Genomic DNA, 18,978 nt, shown 5'->3' with positions numbered 1-18,978 from the left:
ATCGCAGCAGCAAATTTGTAAGCAGTTGGGCAAAACCATGTGAACTGCAAGGGGGGTAGATATAACATGTGCAGAGAAAGTTAGATTTATGTGGGGTGTGTTCAAACAAATCTAAATTGCAGTGTAAAAATAAAGCAGACAGTATTTACCCTGCACAGAAACAAAATAACCCACCCAAATCTCTCTCTGCAAATGTTATATCTGCCCCACCTGCAGTACACATGGTTTTGCCCAACAGCTAACAAAGTTGCTGCTGCAATCAACTCTGAATTACCCCCTATGTCCGTTGAGATCTATCTTAAATTATTAGAGGCACAGGCTTCTCTGAACAAATTACTTTCAGATAAAATAAAACTTTCAATGCGCAAATGCAAAAGCCGTTTCTATATTTGGGGAAATAAGCCAGGCAGACTTTTAGCTTGTGGATTATGAGGCAAAAGTGATAACTAAGTGGCTCAGGGAACAAAACATCAACATTTTGTGTCCATGGGCAGGAAACTCACCAGATCTTAATCTCATTGAGAACTTGTGGTCAATCCTCAAAAGGCGGGTGCAAAACAAAAACCGACAAATTCTGACAAACTCCAAGCATTGATTAGGCAATAATGGGCAGCTGTCAGTCAGTGTGTGGCTTAGAAGTTGTTTGACAGCATGCCAGGACGAATTGTAGAGGTCTTGAAAAAGAAGGGTCAACACTGCAAATATTTACTCTTTGCATAAGCTTAATATAATTGTCAATAAAAGCATTTGACACTTATGAAATGCTTGGAATTTTAATTCAGTATATCATAGTAACATCTGACAAAAAGGTCTAAAAACACTGACGCAGCAAACTTTGTGAAAACCAATACGTGTGTCATTGTTCAAACTTTTCGCCACGACTGTATGCTGCTGCACCTTCCCCAATAATATAATGTCTACATGAACCCTTGGGTTCATATATTTGTGTGGCTCTCATACTAGGCATTGCCTCACCGCATGTCACTTGGAAAGACTGATTGGTGTGGATGAGGGAATACAGATTAGCACAGATAGGAGAATGCATAGCAGTAAGGATTGGGAAAGACAGAGCAGCATTGAGGTATATAGGGGAAAAACGTGTATATCAGGCCTGGCCAACCTGTGGCTCTCCACATGTTGTAAAACTACACCTCCCAGCATGCCCTGCCACCATTTTAGCATTTCCTAATAGCAAAACTGTGGTTTAGGCATGATAGGGCTTGTAGTTTTATAACAGCTGGAGAGCCACAGGTTGGCCAGGCCTGGTGTAGATGCATAGGCAATAGACAGAATATTATATATTTAAAAATGATATCACCGCGTGGCTTCTTTATAGTTTAAAGCATGGGAAGAAACAATGTAATCTCCTATGAGACAAAACTGTATTAATATTTTCCTCCATATAACTGTATCCAAAAGAGGTTTTTATGATGCAACACTATACCGAATTAAAAATATCTAAAGAAAAAACAGACAAAAAAACCCTCACACAGAAAATAAAAAGTAGAATCTCATCCCCAAACACACCTGAAGAGGAACGTGCATTCCAATGGAAAAAATATTGTTTGTTGATTTTTAAATACAATATTCATGAATTACTCAAAAATTAAAGTTCTCATAGCAAGTGATCCCATCATGATTCCAAAATAAAACTTTGGGGATTTATTAACAATAGTATGAACAATTTTTGAGATTTTTTTTGCTCAAAAATGTAAAATATTGGCCCTCATTCCGAGTTGAACGCTCGCAAGGCGAATTTAGCAGAGTTGCTCAGGCTAAGCCTACGCCTACTGGGAGTGTATCTTAGCTTCTTAAAATTGCGACCGATGTATACGCAATATTGCGATTACAAACTACTTAGCAGTTTCAGAGTAGCTTCAGACTTACTCGGCATCTGCTATCAGTTCAGTGCTTGTCGTTCCTGGTTTGACGTCATAAACACACCAAGCGTTCGCCCAGACACTCCCCCGTTTCTCCGGCCACTCCTGCGTTTTTTCCGGAAACGGTAGCGTTTTTATCCACACGCCCTGAAAACGCCGTGTTTCCGCCCAGTAACACCCATTTCCTGTCAATCACACTACGATCGCCGGAGCGATGAAAAAGCCGTGAGTAAAAATACTATCTCCATTGTAAAATTACTTGGCGCAGTCGCAGTGCGAATATTGCGCATGCGTACTAAGCGGAATTTCACTGCGATGCGATGAAAAATACCGAGCGAACGACTCGGAATGAGGGCCATTGTTTTTTAGCGAAAATCTAAATTTTGTTTTTACATTTTTTTAATGTCTATGGAAACATACTGCTGTGTTATATATCATATGAAAGCCAATAAAAGAGGTTTAAAATTTAGGTGAGCTGCAAGCGCAATTTCAAAAAACGTAATAGCAACATTTTCCTAAAAAACATTGCAGCTTTAAATAAGGCATAGGACGTCAAAATAATTTAACATAGCCTAAGAATTGTGTTTTTTCTTTACACTCATGGCAGAATGTATTATACCAAATTTCATTACAATCTGAATCGGTCAGTCTGAAACCTGTGATGTATACAAATAGTAGGTAAGTATTATCAGGTGCGCAATCAACAGCAGCCGGTAAGGGAAGGGTCAGTTCACGTGTGGGTATATAACAAAAAGGAAAGTGTATATACCAGCACTGGCTGTTTATGGAAAAATAGAATGGCCTGTAATATTAAAAAATATATATAACAATTTATTAAAATTACACACAACATTTATAATCAGAAATTCATGAATATTGATATATATCACCATTTCTCAGTGCTGCTGTAGCTTGGTTGCCAAAGGTCTCCACAATAAGGCTGGCTAGGACTCCTAGATACATTCAATCATTGGGAAAAGTAGCATAACCGGATGTCAGACTAAGCAAAGTCTTGAGGTGAAATTGATAGATACTGGTAGGCCAAGGTGCAGTCCCCTTATTGCCTCAGCTAGGAAAGAGTTGTTTGTGAAGCGGGGAATCAGTTCGGCAAAAGGTGCTTGAAATCCCAGTATGGAAAAATAAGAATTTACTCACCGGTAATTCTATTTCTCGTAGTCCGTAGTGGATGCTGGGACTCCGTAAGGACCATGGGGAATAGCGGCTTCGCAGGAGACTGGGCACAACTAAAAGAAAGCTTTTGGTCTAACTGGTGTGCACTGGCTCCTCCCTCTATGACCCTCCTCCAGACTTCAGTTAGGATACTGTGCCCGGAAGAGCTGACACAATAAGGAAGGATTTTGAATCCCGGGTAAGACTCATACCAGCCACACCAATCACACCGTATAACTTGTGATACAATACCCAGTTAACAGTATGACAACAACTGAGCCTCTCAACAGATGGCTCAACAATAACCCTTTAGTTAAACAATAACTATATACAAGTATTGCAGACAATCCGCACTTGGGATGGGCGCCAAGCATCCACTACGGACTACGAGAAATAGAATTACCGGTGAGTAAATTCTTATTTTCTCTGACGTCCTAAGTGGATGCTGGGACTCCGTAAGGACCATGGGGATTATACCAAAGCTCCCAAACGGGCGGGAGAGTGCGGATGACTCTGCAGCACCGAATGGGCAAACTCTAGGTCCTCCTCAGCCAGGGTGTCAAACTTGTAGAATTTAGCATATGTGCTTGACCCCGACCAAGTAGCTGCTCTGCAAAGTTGTAGAGCCGAGACCCCTCGGGCAGCCGCCCAAGAAGAGCCCACCTTCCTCGTGGAATGGGCTTTCACTGATTTAGGATGCGGCAGTCCAGCCGCAGAATGTGCAAGCTGAATCGTACTACAGATCCAGCGAGCAATAGTCTGCTTTGAAGCATGGTGCACCCAACTTGTGGGGCGCAAACAGGATAAATAGCGAGTCAGTCTTTCTGACTCCAGCTGTCCTGGAAACATAAATTTTCAGGGCCCTGACTGCGTCCAACAACTTGGAAGCCTCCAAGTCTTTAGTAGCCGCAGGCACCACGATAGGTTGGTTCAGATGAAAGGCTGATACAACCTTAGGGAGAAATTGGGGACGAGTCCTCAATTCTGCCCTATCCATATGGAAAATCAGATAAGGGCTTTTACATGACAAAGCCGCCAATTCTGATACACGCCTGGCCGAAGCCAAAGGCCAATAACATGACCACTTTCCACGTGAGATATTTCAATTCCACGGTTTTAAGTGGCTCAAACCAATGTGACTTTAGGAAATCCAACACCACGTTGAGATCCCAAGGTGCCACTGGAGGCACAAAAGGGGGCTGAATATGCAGCACTCCTTTAACAAAAGTCTGAACTTCAGGTAGTAAAGCCAGTTCTCTCTGGAAGAAAATCGATAGAGCCGAATTCTGGACCTTAATGGAACCCAATTTGAGGCCCATAGTCACCCCTGACAGTAGGAAGTGCAGAAAACGGCCCAGCTGAAATTCCTCCGTTGGGGCCTTCCTGGCCTCACACCACGCAACATATTTTCGCCAAATGCGGTGATAATGGTTTGCGGTCACTTCTTTCCTAGCTTTAATCAGCGTAGGAATGACTTCCTCCGGAATGCCCTTTTCCTTCAGGATCCGGTGTTCAACCGCCATGCCGTCAAACGCAGCCGCGGTAAGTCTTGGAACAGACAGGGCCCCTGCTGCAGCAGGTCCTGTCTGAGCGGCAGAGGCCATGGGTCCTCTGAGATCATTTCTTGAAGTTCTGGGTACCAAGCTCTTCTTGGCCAATCCGGAACAATGAGTATAGTTCTTACTCCTCTTCTCCTTATTATCCTCAGTACCTTTGGTATGAGAGGAAGAGGAGGGAACACATAAACCGACCGGTACACCCACGGTGTCACTAGAGCGTCCACAGCTATCGCCTGAGGGTCTCTTGACCTGGCGCAATATCTTTCTAGCTTTTTGTTTAGGCGGGACGCCATCATGTCCACCTGTCGCCTTTCCCAACGGTTTACAATCAGTTGGAAGACTTCTGGATGAAGTCCCCACTCTCCCGGGTGGAGGTCGTGCCTGCTGAGGAAGTTGCTTCCCAGTTGTCCACTCCCGGAATAAACACTGCTGACAGTGCTAACACGTGATTTTCCGCCCATCGGAGAATCCTTGTGGCTTCTGCCATCGCCATCCTGCTTCTCGTGCCGCCCTGTCGGTTTACATGGGCGACTGCCGTGATGTTGTCTGACTGGATCAGTACCGGCTGGTTTTGAAGCAGGGGTTTTGCCTGACTTAGGGCATTGAAAATGGCCCTCAGTTCCAGAATATTTATGTGTAGGGAAGTCTCCTAACTTGACCATAGTCCTTGGAAGTTTCTTCCCTGTGTGACTGCCCCCCAGCCTCGAAGGCTGGCATCCGTGGTCACCAGGACCCATTCCTGTATGCCGAATCTGCGGGCCTCTTGAAGATGCGCACTTTGCAGCCACCACAGCAGAGACACCCTGGTCCTTGGAGACAGGGTTATCAGCCGATGCATCTGAAAATGCGATCCGGACCACTTGTCCAACAGGTCCCACTGACAGGTTCTTGCATGGAACCTGCCGAATGGAATTGCTTCGTAGGAAGCTACCATCTTTCCCAGGATCCGCGTGCAGTGATGCACCGACACCTGTTTTGGTTTTAGGAGGCCTCTGACTAGAGATGACAGCTCCTTAGCCTTCTCCTCCGGGAGAAACACTTTTTTCTGTTCTGTGTCCAGAACCATCCCCAGGAACAGTAGACGTGTCGTAGGGACCAGCTGTGACTTCAGAATATTTAGAATCCAGCCGTGCTGTTGTAGCACCTCCCGAGATAGCGCTACCCCGACCAACAACTGCTCCCTGGACCCCGCCTTTATCAGGAGATCGTCCAAGTACGGGATAATTAAAACTCCCTTCTTTCGAATGAGTATCATCATTTCGGCCATTACCTTGGTAAAGACCCTCGGAGCCGTGGATAGACCAAACGGCAACGTCTGGAATTGGTAATGACAATCCTGTACCACAAATCTGAGGTACTCCTGGTGAGGATGGTAAATGGGGACATGCAGGTAAGCATCCTTGATGTCCAGTGATACCATGTAATCCCCCTCGTCCAGGCTTGCAATAACCGCCCTGAGCGATTCCATCTTGAACTTGAATTTTTTTATATATGTGTTCAAGGATTTCAAATTTAAAATGGGTCTCACCGAACCGTCCGGTTTCGGTACCACAAACATTGTGGAATAGTAACCCCGACCTTGTTGAAGTAGTGGCACCTTGACTATCACCTGCTGGGAATACAGCTTGTGAATTGCCTCTAGCACTGCCTCCCTGCCTGAGGGAGTTGTTGGCAAGGCAGATTTGAGGAAACGGCAGGGGGGAGACGTCTCGAATTCCAGCTTGTACCCCTGAGATACTACTTGAAGGATCCAGGGATCCACCCGTGAGCGAGCCCACTGATTGCTGAAATTTTTGAGACGGGCCCCCACCGTACCTGGCTCCGCCTGTGGAACCTTAGCGTCATGCGGTGGACTTGGAGGAAGCGGGGGGGGGACTTTTGCTCCAGGTAACTGGCTGTATGCTGCAGCTTTTTCCCTCTACCTCTGCCTCTGGGCAGAAAGGACGCGCCTTTAACCCGCTTGCCCTTATGGGGCCGAAAGGACTGTACCTGATAATACGGTGCTTTCTTTGGCTGTGAGGGAACATGGGGCAAAAAATAAGAATTTACTTACCGATAATTCTATTTCTCATAGTCCGTAGTGGATGCTGGGGACTCCGAAAGGACCATGGGGAATAGCGGCTCCGCAGGAGACTGGGCACAAAAGTAAAAGCTTTAGGACTACCTGGTGTGCACTGGCTCCTCCCCCTATGACCCTCCTCCAAGCCTCAGTTAGGATACTGTGCCCGGACGAGCGTACACAATAAGGAAGGATTTTGAATCCCGGGTAAGACTCATACAGCCACACCAATCACACCGTACAACTTGTGATCTGAACCCAGTTAACAGCATGATAACAGAGGAGCCTCTGAAAAGATGGCTCACAACAATAATAACCCGATTTTTGTAACAATAATTATGTACAAGTATTGCAGACAATCCGCACTTGGGATGGGCGCCCAGCATCCACTACGGACTATGAGAAATAGAATTATCGGTAAGAAAATTCTTATTTTCTCTGACGTCCTAGTGGATGCTGGGGACTCCGAAAGGACCATGGGGATTATACCAAAGCTCCCAAACGGGCGGGAGAGTGCGGATGACTCTGCAGCACCGAATGAGAGAACTCCAGGTCCTCCTCAGCCAGGGTATCAAATTTGTAGAATTTAGCAAACGTGTTTGCCCCTGACCAAAGTTGTAAAGCCGAGACCCCTCGGGCAGCCGCCCAAGATGAGCCCACTTTCCTTGTGGAATGGGCTTTTACAGATTTTGGCTGTGGCAGGCCTGTCACAGAATGTGCAAGCCGAATTGTACTACAAATCCAACGAGCAATAGTCTGCTTAGAAGCAGGAGCACCCAGCTTGTTGGGTGCATACAGGATAAACAGCGAGTCAGATTTTCTGACTCCAGCCGTCCTGGAAACATATATTTTCAGGTCCCTGACTACGTCCAGTAACTTGGAATCCTCCAAGTCCCTAGTAGCCGCAGGCACCACAATAGGCTGGTTTAAGTGAAATGCTGAAACCACCTTAGGGAGAAATTGAGGACGAGTCCTCAACTCTGCCCTGTCCGTATGAAAAATTAGGTAAGGGCTTTTATAGGATAAAGCCGCCAATTCTGAAACACGCCTGGCTGAAGCCAGGGCTAACAGCATTACCACTTTCCATGTGAGATATTTTAAGTCCACAGTGGTGAGTGGTTCAAACCAATGTGATTTTAGGAACCCCAAAACTACATTGAGATCCCAAGGTGCCACTGGAGGCACAAAAGGAGGCTGTATATGTAGTACTCCCTTGACAAACGTCTGAACTTCAGGAACTGAAGCTAGTTCTTTTTGGAAGAATATTGCCAGGGCCGAAATTTGAACCTTAATGGACCCTAATTTTAGGCCCATAGACAGTCCTGTTTGCAGGAAATGCAGGAAACGACCCAGTTGAAATTCCTCTGTAGGGGCCTTCCTGGCCTCACACCACGCAACATATTTACGCCAAATACGGTGATAATGTTGCACAGTTACATCCTTCCTGGCTTTGATCAGGGTAGGGATGACTTCATCCGGAATGCCTTTTTCCTTCAGGATCCGGCGTTCAACCGCCATGCCGTCAAACGCAGCCGCGGTAAGTCTTGGAACAGACATGGTCCCTGCTGGAGCAGGTCCTTTCTTAGAGGTAGAGGCCACGGGTCTTCCGTGAGCATCTCTTGAAGTTCCGGGTACCAAGTCCTTCTTGGCCAATCCGGAGCTACGAGTATAGTCCTTACTCCTCTCCTTCTTATGATTCTCAGTACCTTGGGTATGAGAGGCAGAGGAGGGAACACATACACTGACTGGTACACCCACGGTGTTACCAGAGCGTCCACAGCTATTGCCTGAGGGTCCCTTGACCTGGCGCAATATCTGTCCAGTTTTTTGTTGAGGCGGGACGCCATCATGTCCACCTTTGGTTTTTCCCAACGGTTCACAATCATGTGGAAGACTTCTGGGTGAAGTCCCCACTCCCCCGGGTGGAGATCGTGTCTGCTGAGGAAGTCTGCTTCCCAGTTGTCCACTCCCGGAATGAACACTGCTGACAGTGCTATCACATGATTTTCCGCCCAGCGAAGAATCCTTGCAACTTCCGTCATTGCCCTCCTGCTTCTTGTGCCGCCCTGTCTGTTTACGTGGGCGACTGCCGTGATGTTGTCCGACTGGATCAACACTGGCTGACCCTGAAGCAGAGGCCTTGCCTGACTTAGGGCATTGTAAATGGCCCTTAGTTCCAGGATATTTATGTGAAGTGACGTTTCCATGCTTGACCACAAGCCCTGGAAATTTCTTCCCTGTGTGACTGCTCCCCAGCCTCTCAGGCTGGCATCCGTGGTCACCAGGACCCAGTCCTGAATGCCGAATCTGCGGCCCTCTAGAAGATGAGCACTCTGTAACCACCACAGGAGAGACACCCTTGTCCTTGGAGACAGGGTTATCCGCTGATGCATTTGAAGATGCGATCCGGACCATTTGTCCAGCAGATCCCACTGAAAAGTTCTTGCGTGGAATCTGCCGAATGGAATCGCTTCGTAAGAAGCCACCATTTTTCCCAGGACCCTTGTGCATTGATGCACTGACACTTGGCCTGGTTTTAGGAGGTTCCTGACTAGGTCGGATAACTCCCTGGCTTTCTTCTCCGGGAGAAACACCTTTTTCTGTACTGTGTCCAGAATCATCCCTAGGAACAGCAGACGTGTCGTCGGAATCAGCTGCGATTTTGGAATATTTAGAATCCATCCGTGCTGTCGTAGTACTACTTGAGATAGTGCTACTCCGACCTCTAACTGTTCTCTGGACCTTGCCCTTATCAGGAGATCGTCCAAGTAAGGGATAATTAAGACGCCTTTTCTTCGAAGAAGAATCATCATTTCGGCCATTACCTTGGTAAAGACCCGGGGTGCCGTGGACAATCCAAACGGCAGCGTCTGAAACTGATAGTGACAGTTCTGTACCACAAACCTGAGGTACCCTTGGTGAGAAGGGCAAATTGGGACATGGAGGTAAGCATCCTTGATGTCCAGAGACACCATATAGTCCCCTTCTTCCAGGTTCGCTATCACTGCTCTGAGTGATTCCATCTTGAATTTGAACCTTTGTATGTAAGTGTTCAAGGATTTCAGATTTAAAATAGGTCTCACCGAGCCGTCCGGCTTCGGTAACACAAACAGCGTGGAATAATACCCCTTTCCCTGTTGTAGGAGGGGTACCTTGATTATCACCTGCTGGGAATACAGCTTGTGAATGGCTTCCAATACTGCCTCCCTGTCGGGGGGAGACGTTGGTAAAGCAGACTTCAGGAACTGGCGAGGGGGAGACGTCTCGAATTCCAATTTGTACCCCTGAGATACTACCTGCAGGATCCAGGGGTCCACTTGCGAGTGAGCCCACTGCGCGCTGAAATTCTTGAGACGGGCCCCCACCGTGCCCGAGTCCGCTTGTAAGGCCCCAGCGTCATGCTGAGGACTTGGCAGAAGCGGGGGAGGGCTTCTGTTCGTGGGAAGAGGCTGTCTGCTGCAGTCTTTTTCCCCTTCCTCTGCCCCGGGGCAGATATGAGTGGCCTTTTGCCCGCTTGCCCTTATGGGGACGAAAGGACTGAGCCTGAAAAGACGGTGTCTTTTTCTGCTGAGAGGTGACCTGGGGTAAAAAGGTGGATTTCCCAGCCGTTGCCGTGGCCACCAGGTCCGATAGACCGACCCCAAATAACTCCTCCCCTTTATACGGCAATACTTCCATATGCCGTTTGGAATCCGCATCACCTGACCACTGTCGCGTCCATAACCCTCTTCTGGCAGAAATGGACAGCGCACTTACTCTTGATGCCAGAGTGCAAATATCCCTCTGTGCATCTCGCATATATAGAAATGCATCCTTTAAATGCTCTATAGTCAATAATATATTGTCCATGTCCAGGGTATCAATATTTTCAGTCAGGGAATCCGACCAAGCCACCCCAGCACTGCACATCCAGGCTGAGGCGATTGCAGGTCGCAGTATAATACCAGTATGTGTGTATATACTTTTTAGGATATTTTCCAGCTTCCTATCAGCTGGTTCCTTGAGGGCGGCCGTATCAGGAGACGGTAACGCCACTTGTTTTGATAAGCGTGTGAGCGTCTTATCTACCCTAGGGGGTGTTTCCCAACGCGCCCTAACCTCTGGCGGGAAAGGGTATAATGCCAATAATAAGAATTTACTTACCGATAATTCTATTTCTCGTAGTCCGTAGTGGATGCTGGGGACTCCGTCAGGACCATGGGGTTTAGCAGCTCCGCAGGAGACAGGGCACAATAATAAAAGCTTTAGGATCAGGTGGTGTGCACTGGCTCCTCCCCCTATGACCCTCCTCCAAGCCTCAGTTAGGATACTGTGCCCGGACGAGCGTGCATAATAAGGAAGGATATTGAATCCCGGGTAAGACTCATACCAGCCACACCAATCACACCGTACAACCTGTGATCTGAACCCAGTTAACAGTATGATAACAACGAAGGAGCCTCTGAAAAGATGGCTCACAACAAGAATAACCCGATTTTTGTAACAATAACTATGTACAAGTATTGCAGACAATCCGCACTTGGGATGGGCGCCCAGCATCCACTACGGACTACGAGAAATAGAATTATCGGTAAGTAAATTCTTATTTTCTCTAACGTCCTAAGTGGATGCTGGGGACTCCGTCAGGACCATGGGGATTATACCAAAGCTCCCAAACGGGCGGGAGAGTGCGGATGACTCTGCAGCACCGAATGAGAGAACTCCAGGTCCTCCTCAGTCAGGGTGTGCCCCTGACCAAGTAGCAGCTCGGCAAAGTTGTAAAGCCGAGACCCCTCGGGCAGCCGCCCAAGATGAGCCCACTTCCTTGTGGAATGGGCTTTTACTGATTTTGGCTGTGGCAAGCCTGCCACAGAATGTGCAAGCTGAATTGTACCACAAATCCAGCGATCAATCGTCTGCTTAGAAGCAGGAACACCCATCTTGTTGGGTGCATACAGGCTTAAACAGCGAGTCAGATTTTCTGACTCCAGTCGTCCTGGAAACATATATTTTCAGGGCCCTGACAACGTCAAGTAACTTGGAGTCCTCCAAGTCCCTAGTAGCCGCAGGTACCACAATAGGTTGGTTCATGCGAAAAACAGAAAACACCTTAAGGAGAAATTGAGGACGAGTCCTCAATTCTGCCCTGTCAGAATGAAAAATTAAGTAAGGGCTTTTATATGATAAAGCCGCCCATTCTGACACACGCCTGGCTGAAGCCAGGGCTAATAGAATCTTCACCTTCCATGTGAAATATTTTAATTCCACAGTGGTGAGTGGATCACCAATGTGACTTTAGGAAACTCAAAACAACATTGAGATCCCAAGGTGCCACTGGGGGCACAAAAGGAGGCTGTATATGCAGTACCCCTTTTACAAACGTCTGAACTTCAGGCACTGAAGCCAGTTCTTTCTGGAAGAAATTTGACAGGGTCGAAATTTGAACCTTAATGGACCCTAATTTTAGGCCCATAGACAGTCCTGTTTTCAGGAAATGTAGGAAACGACCCAGTTGGAATTCCTCTGTAGGGACCTTCTTGGCCTCACACCACGCAACATATTTTCGCCAAATGCGGTGAAAATGTTTTGCGGTTACATCCTTCCTGGCTTCGACCAGGGTAGGGATGACTTCATCTGGAATGCCCTTTCAGGATCCGGCGTTCAACTGCCATGCCGTCAAACGCAGCCGCGGTAAGTCTTGGAACAGACAAGGCCCCTGCTGGAGCAGGTCCTTTCTTAAAGGTAGAGGCCACGGTTCTTCCGTGAGCATCTCTTGAAGTTCCGGGTACCAAGTCCTTCTTGACCCATCCGGAACCACGAGTATCGTTCTTACTCATCTCCTTCTTATGATTCTCAGTACTTTTGGTATGAGATGCATAGGAGGGAACACATACCCTGACTGGTACACCCACAGTGTTACCAGAGCGTCCACCGCTATTGCCTGAGGGTCCCTTGACCTGGCGCAATATTTGTCTAGTTTTTTGTTCAGGCGGGACGCCATCATGTCCACCTTTGGTTTTTCCCAACGGTTTACAATCATGTGGAAGACTTCCCGCTGAAGTCCCCACTCTCCCGGGTGGAGGTTATGCCTGCTGAGGAAGTTTGCTTCCCAGTTTTCCGCTCCCGGAATTAACACTGCTGAGAGTGTTATCACATGATTTTTCGCCCAGCGAAGAATCCTTGCAGTTTCTGCCATTTCCCTCCTGCTTCATGTGCCGCCCTGTCTGTTTACGTGGGCGACTGCCGTGATGTTGTCCCACTGGATCAATACCGGCTAACCTTGAAGCAGAGGTCTTGCTAAGCTTAGAGCCTTGTAAATTGCCCTTAGCTCCAGTATATTTATGTGGAGAGAAGTCTCCAGACTTGATCACACTCCCTGGAAATTTTTTCCTTGTGTGACTGCTCCCCAGCCACTCAGGCTGGCATCCGTGGTCACCAGGACCCAGTCCTGAATGTCGAATCTGCGGCCCTTTCATAGATGAGCACTCTGCAGCCACCGCAGAAGAAAACACCCTTGTCCTTGGAGACAGGGTTGTCCGCTGATGCATCTGAAGATGCGATCCGGACCATTTTCCCAGCAGATTCCACTGAAAGGTTATTGCGTGAAATCTACCGAATGGGATCGCTTTGTAAGAAACCACCATTTTTCACAGGACCCTTGTGCAATGATGCACTGATACTTTTCCTGGTTTTAGGAGGTTCCTGACTAGCTCGGATAACTCCCTGGTCTTCTTCTCCGGGAGAAAACATCCTTTTCTGGACTGTGTCCAGAATCATTCCTAGGAACATTAGACGTGTCGTCGGAAAAAGCTGCGATTTTGGAATATTTAGAATCCACTCGTGCTGTCGTAGAACTACTTGAGATAGTGCTACTCCGACCGCCAACTGTTCTCTGGACCTTGCCCTTATCAGGAAAGCGTCCATATTTCTTTTAGGAAGAATCATCATTTCGGCCATTACCATGGTAAAGACCCGGGGTGCCGTGGACAATCCAAACGGCAGCGTCTGAACTGATAGTGACAGTTCTGTACCACGAACCTGAGATACCCTTGGTGAGAAGGGCAAAATTTGGACATGTAGGTAAGCGTCCCTGATATCCAGTGACACCATATCGTCCTGGTTCGCTATCACTGCTCTGCGTGACTCCATCTTGATTTGAACCCTTGTATGTAATTGTTCAAATCTTTTAGATCTCACCGAGCCGTTTGGCTTCAGTACCACAATATAGTGTGGAATAATACCCCTTCCCTTGTTGTAGGAGGGGTACTTTGATTATCACCTGCTGGGAATACAGCCTGTGAATTTTTTTTTCAATACTGCCTCCCTGTCGGAGGGAGACGTTGGTAAAGCAGACTTCAGGAACTTGTGAGGGGAAGACGTCTCGAATTTCCAATGTACACCTGGGATACTACGTGTAGGATCCAGGAGTCCACTTGCGAGTGAGCCCACTGCGTGCTGAAACTCTTGAGATGACCCCCCACCGCACCTGAGTCCGCTTGTATGGCCCCAGCGTCATGCTGCGGACTTGGCAGAAGCTGTGGAGGACTTCTGTTCCTGGGAATGGGCTGCCTGCTGCAGTCTTCTTCCCTTTCCTCTAACCCTGGGCAGATATGACTGGCCTTTTGCCCGCCTGCCTTTATGGGTACGAAAGGACTGAGACTGAAAAGACTGTCCTTTTCTGCTGAGATGTGACTTGGGGTAACAAAAGTGGATTTTCCAGCTGTTGCCATGGCCACCAGGTCCGATGGACCGCCCCTTTATACGGCAATAGTTCCATGTGCCGTCTGGAATCTGCATCACCTGACCACTGTCGTGTCTATAAACATCGTCTGGCAGATATGGACATCACATCTACTCTTGATGCCAGAATGCAAATATCCCTCTGCGCATCTCGCATATATAGAAATGCATCCTTAAAATGCTCTATAGTCAATAAAATATTGTTCCTGTCAAGGGTATCAATATTTTCAGTCAGGAAATCCGACCAAGCCCCCCCAGCGCTGCACATCCAGGCTGAGGCGATTGCTGGTCGTAGTATAACACCAGTATGTGTGTATATACTTTTTAGGATATTTTTCAGCTTCCTATCAGCTGGCTCTTTGAGGGCGGCCGTATCTGGAGACGGTAACGCCACTTGTTTTTATAAGCGTGTGAGCGCCTTATCCACCCTAAGGTGTGTTTCCCAACTCGCCCTCACTTCTGGCGGGAAAAGGTATACCTCCAATAATTTTCTATCGGAGGAAACCCACGTATCATCACACACTTTAATTTATCTGATTCAGGAAAAACTACAAGTAGATTATTCCCACCCTACATAATACCCTTATTTGTGGTACTTGTAGTATCAGAAATATGTAACACCTCCTTCATTGCCCTTAACATGTAACGTGTGGCCCTAAAGGAAAATACGTTTGTTTCTTCACCGTCGACACTGAAGTCAGTGTCCGTGTCTGTGTCGACCAACTGAGGTAAATGGGCGTTTTTACAAGCCCCTGACGGTGTCTGAGACGCCTGGACAGGTACTAATTTGTTTGCCGACCGTCTCATGTCGTCAACCGACCTTGCATCGTGTTGACATTATCACGTAATTCCTAAATAAGCCATCCATTCCGGTGTCGACTCCCTAGAGAGTGACATCACCAATACAGGCAATTTGCTCCGCCTCCTCACCAACATCGTCCTCCTACATGTCGACACACACGTACCGACACACAGCACACACACAGGGAATGCTCTGATAGAGGACAGGACCCCACTAGCCCTTTGGGGAGACAGAGGGAGAGTTTGCCAGCACACACCAAAAACGCTATAATTATACAGGGACAACCCCTTATACAAGTGTTTTCCCTTATAGCATTTTCACATATGTAATCATATCGCCAAATAAGTGCCCCCCCTCTCTGTTTTAACCCTGTTTCTGTAGTGCAGTGCAGGGGAGAGCCTGGGAGCCTTCCTCACAGCAGAGCTGAGCAGGAAAATGGCGCCGTGTGCTGAGGAGAATAGGCCCCGCCCCCTAAAACGGCGGGCTCTTCTCCCGGAGTTTGTGAGATCTGGCAGGGGTTAAATACATCCATATAGCCTCAAGGGCTATATGTGATGTATTTTAGCCATAAAAAAGGTATAATACATTGCTGCCCAGGGCGCCCCCCCCAGCGCCCTGCACCCTCAGTGACCGCTGGTATGAAGTGTGCTGACAACAATGGCGCACAGCTGCAGTGCTGTGCGCTACCTTATGAAGACTGAAAGTCTTCTGCCGCCTGTTTCTGGACCTCTGGACCTCTTCAACTTCGGCATCTGCAAGGGGGGTCGGCGGCACGGCTCCGGGACGAACCCCAGGGTGAGACCTGTGTTCCGACTCCCCCTGGAGCTAATGGTGTCCAGTAGCCTAAGAAGCAAATCCATCCTGCACGCAGGTGAGTTTACTTCTCTCCCCTAAGTCCCTCGTAGCAGTGAGCCTGTTGCCAGCAGGACTCACTGAAAATAAAAAACCTAACTTAAACTTTTATTCTAAGCAGCTCAGGAGAGCCACCTAGATTGCACCCTTCTCGGCCGGGCACAAAGATCTAACTGAGGCTTGGAGGAGGGTCATAGGGGGAGGAGCCAGTGCACACCACCTGATCCTAAAGCTTTTATTATTGTGCCCTGTCTCCTGCGGAGCCGCTAAACCCCATGGTCCTGACGGAGTCCCCAGCATCCACTTAGGACGTTAGAGAAAACATTTTAGAAATTAGCAGTTTTTTATCGGGGGAAACCCACGCTTCATCACACACCTCATTTAATTCATCTGATTCAGGAAAAACTACGGGTAGTTTTTTCACACCCCACATAATACCCTTTTTTGTGGTACTTGTAGTATCAGAAATGTTCAAAACCTCCTTCATTGCCGTGATCATGTAACGTGTGGCCCTACTGGAAAATACGTTTGTTTCCTCACCGTCGACACTGGAGTCAGTGTCTGTTGTCGACCATCTGAGGTAACGGGCGCTTTAGAGCCCCTGACGGTGTTTGAGACGCCTGTACAGGTATTAACTGATTTGCCGGCTGTCTCATGTCGTCAACAGTCTTTTGTAAAGTGCTGACACTATCACGTAATTCCTTCCATAAGACCATCCAGTCAGGTGTCGACTCCCTAGGGGGTGACATCACTAATACAGGCAATTGCTCCGCCTCCACACCATTTTCCACCCCATACATGTCGACACAATGTACCGACACACAGCACACACACAGGGAATGCTCTGATAGAGGACAGGACCCCACTAGCCCTTTGGGGAGACAGAGGGAGAGTTTGCCAGCACACACCAGAGCGCTATATATATACAGGGATAACCTTATATAAGTGTTTCTCCCTGATATAGCTGCTGTATATATTTATCTGTCAAATTAGTGCCCCCCCCTCTCTTGTTTTACCCTGTTTCTGTAGTGCAGGACTGCAGGGGAGAGTCAGGGAGCTTCCCTCCAACGGAGCTGTGAGGAAAAAATGGCGCCAGTGTGCTGAGGAGATAGGCTCCGCCCCCTTCTCGGCAGCCTTTCTCCCGCTTTTTTATGGAAAAATTGGCAGGGGTTAAATGCATCCATATAGCCCAGGAGCTATATGTGATGTATTTTTTGCCATATAAGGTGTTTTTATTGCGTCTCAGGGCGCCCCCCCCCAGCGCCCTGCACCCTCAGTGACCGGAGTGTGAAGTGTGCTGAGAGCAATGGCGCACAGCTGCGGTGCTGTGCGCTACCTTATTGAAGACAGGACGTCTTCTGCCGCCGATTTTCCGGACCTCTTCAGTCTTCTGGCTCTGTAAGGGGGCCGGCGGCGCGGCTCTGGGACCCATCCATGGCTGGGCCTGTGATCGTCCCTCTGGAGCTAATGTCCAGTAGCCTAAGAAGCCCAATCCACTCTGCACGTAGGTGAGTTCGCTTCTTCTCCCCTTAGTCCCTTGGTGCAGTGAGCCTGTTGCCAGCAGGTCTCACTGAAAATAAAAAACCTACTTTAAACTTTTACTCTAAGCAGCTCAGGAGAGTCCCTTAGTATGCACCCTTCTCGTTCGGGCACAAAAATCTAACTGAGGCTTGGAGGAGGGTCATAGGGGGAGGAGCCAGTGCACACCAGGTAGTCCTAAAGCTTTTACTTTTGTGCCCAGTCTCCTGCGGAGCCGCTATTCCCCATGGTCCTTTCGGAGTCCCCAGCATCCACTAGGACGTCAGAGAAATGCAGACTTTCCCAGCTGTTGCTGTGGAAACGAGGTCCGAGAGACCATCCCCGAACAACTCCTCACCCTTATAAGGCAAAACTTCCATGTGCCTTTTAGAATCTGCATCACCTGTCCACTGCCGAGTCCATAACCCTCTCCTGGCAGAAATGGACATTGCACTTATTTTAGATGCCAGCCGGCAAATATCCCTCTGTGCATCTCTCATGTATAAGACTGCGTCTTTAATATGCTCTACGGTTAGCAATATAGTGTCCCTGTCTAGGGTATCAATATTTTCCGACAGGGAATCTGACCACGCAGCTGCAGCACTGCACATCCATGCTGAAGCAATAGCTGGTCTCAGTATAATACCTGTGTGTGTATATACAGACTTCAGGATAGCCTCCTGCTTTCTATCAGCAGGCTCCTTTAGGGCGGCCGTATCCGGAGACGGTAGTGCCACCTTCTTTGACAAGCGTGTGAGCGCTTTATCCACCCTAGGGGATGTTTCCCAGCGTGACCTATCCTCTGGCGGGAAAGGGTACGTCGTTAGTAACCTTTTAGAAATTACCAGTTTCTTATCGGGGGAAGCCCACGCTTCTTCACACACTTCATTTAACTCCTCAGATGGAGGAAAAACTACTGGTAGTTTTTTCTCTCCAAACATAATACCCTTTTTTGTGGTACCTGGGGTAACATCAGAAATGTGCAACACATTTTTCATAGCCTCAATCATGTAACGTGTGGCCCTATTGGAAGTTACATTAGTCTCATCGTCGTCGACACTGGAGTCAGTATCCGCGTCGACATCTGTGTCTGCCATCTGAGGTAGCGGGCGTTTTAGAGCCCCTGATGGCTTTTGAGACGCCTGGGCAGGCACAGGCTGAGAAGCCGGCTGTCCCATATTTGGTATGTCGTCAAACCTTTTATGTAAGGAGTCGACACTGTCACGTAATTCCTTCCACATAACCATCCACTCAGGTGTCGGCCCCGCAGGGAGTGACATCACATTTATAGGCATCTGCTCCGCCTCCACATAAGCCTCCTCATCAAACATGTCGACACAGCCGTACCGACACACCGCACACACACCGGGAATGCTCTGACAGAGGACAGGACCCCACAAAGCCCTTTGGGGAGACAGA

The sequence above is a fragment of the Pseudophryne corroboree genome, chromosome 4, assembly GCF_028390025.1.
Source record: "Pseudophryne corroboree isolate aPseCor3 chromosome 4, aPseCor3.hap2, whole genome shotgun sequence".
Classification (NCBI taxonomy): Eukaryota; Metazoa; Chordata; class Amphibia; order Anura; family Myobatrachidae; genus Pseudophryne; species Pseudophryne corroboree.
This window is presented reverse-complemented; position numbering follows the sequence as displayed.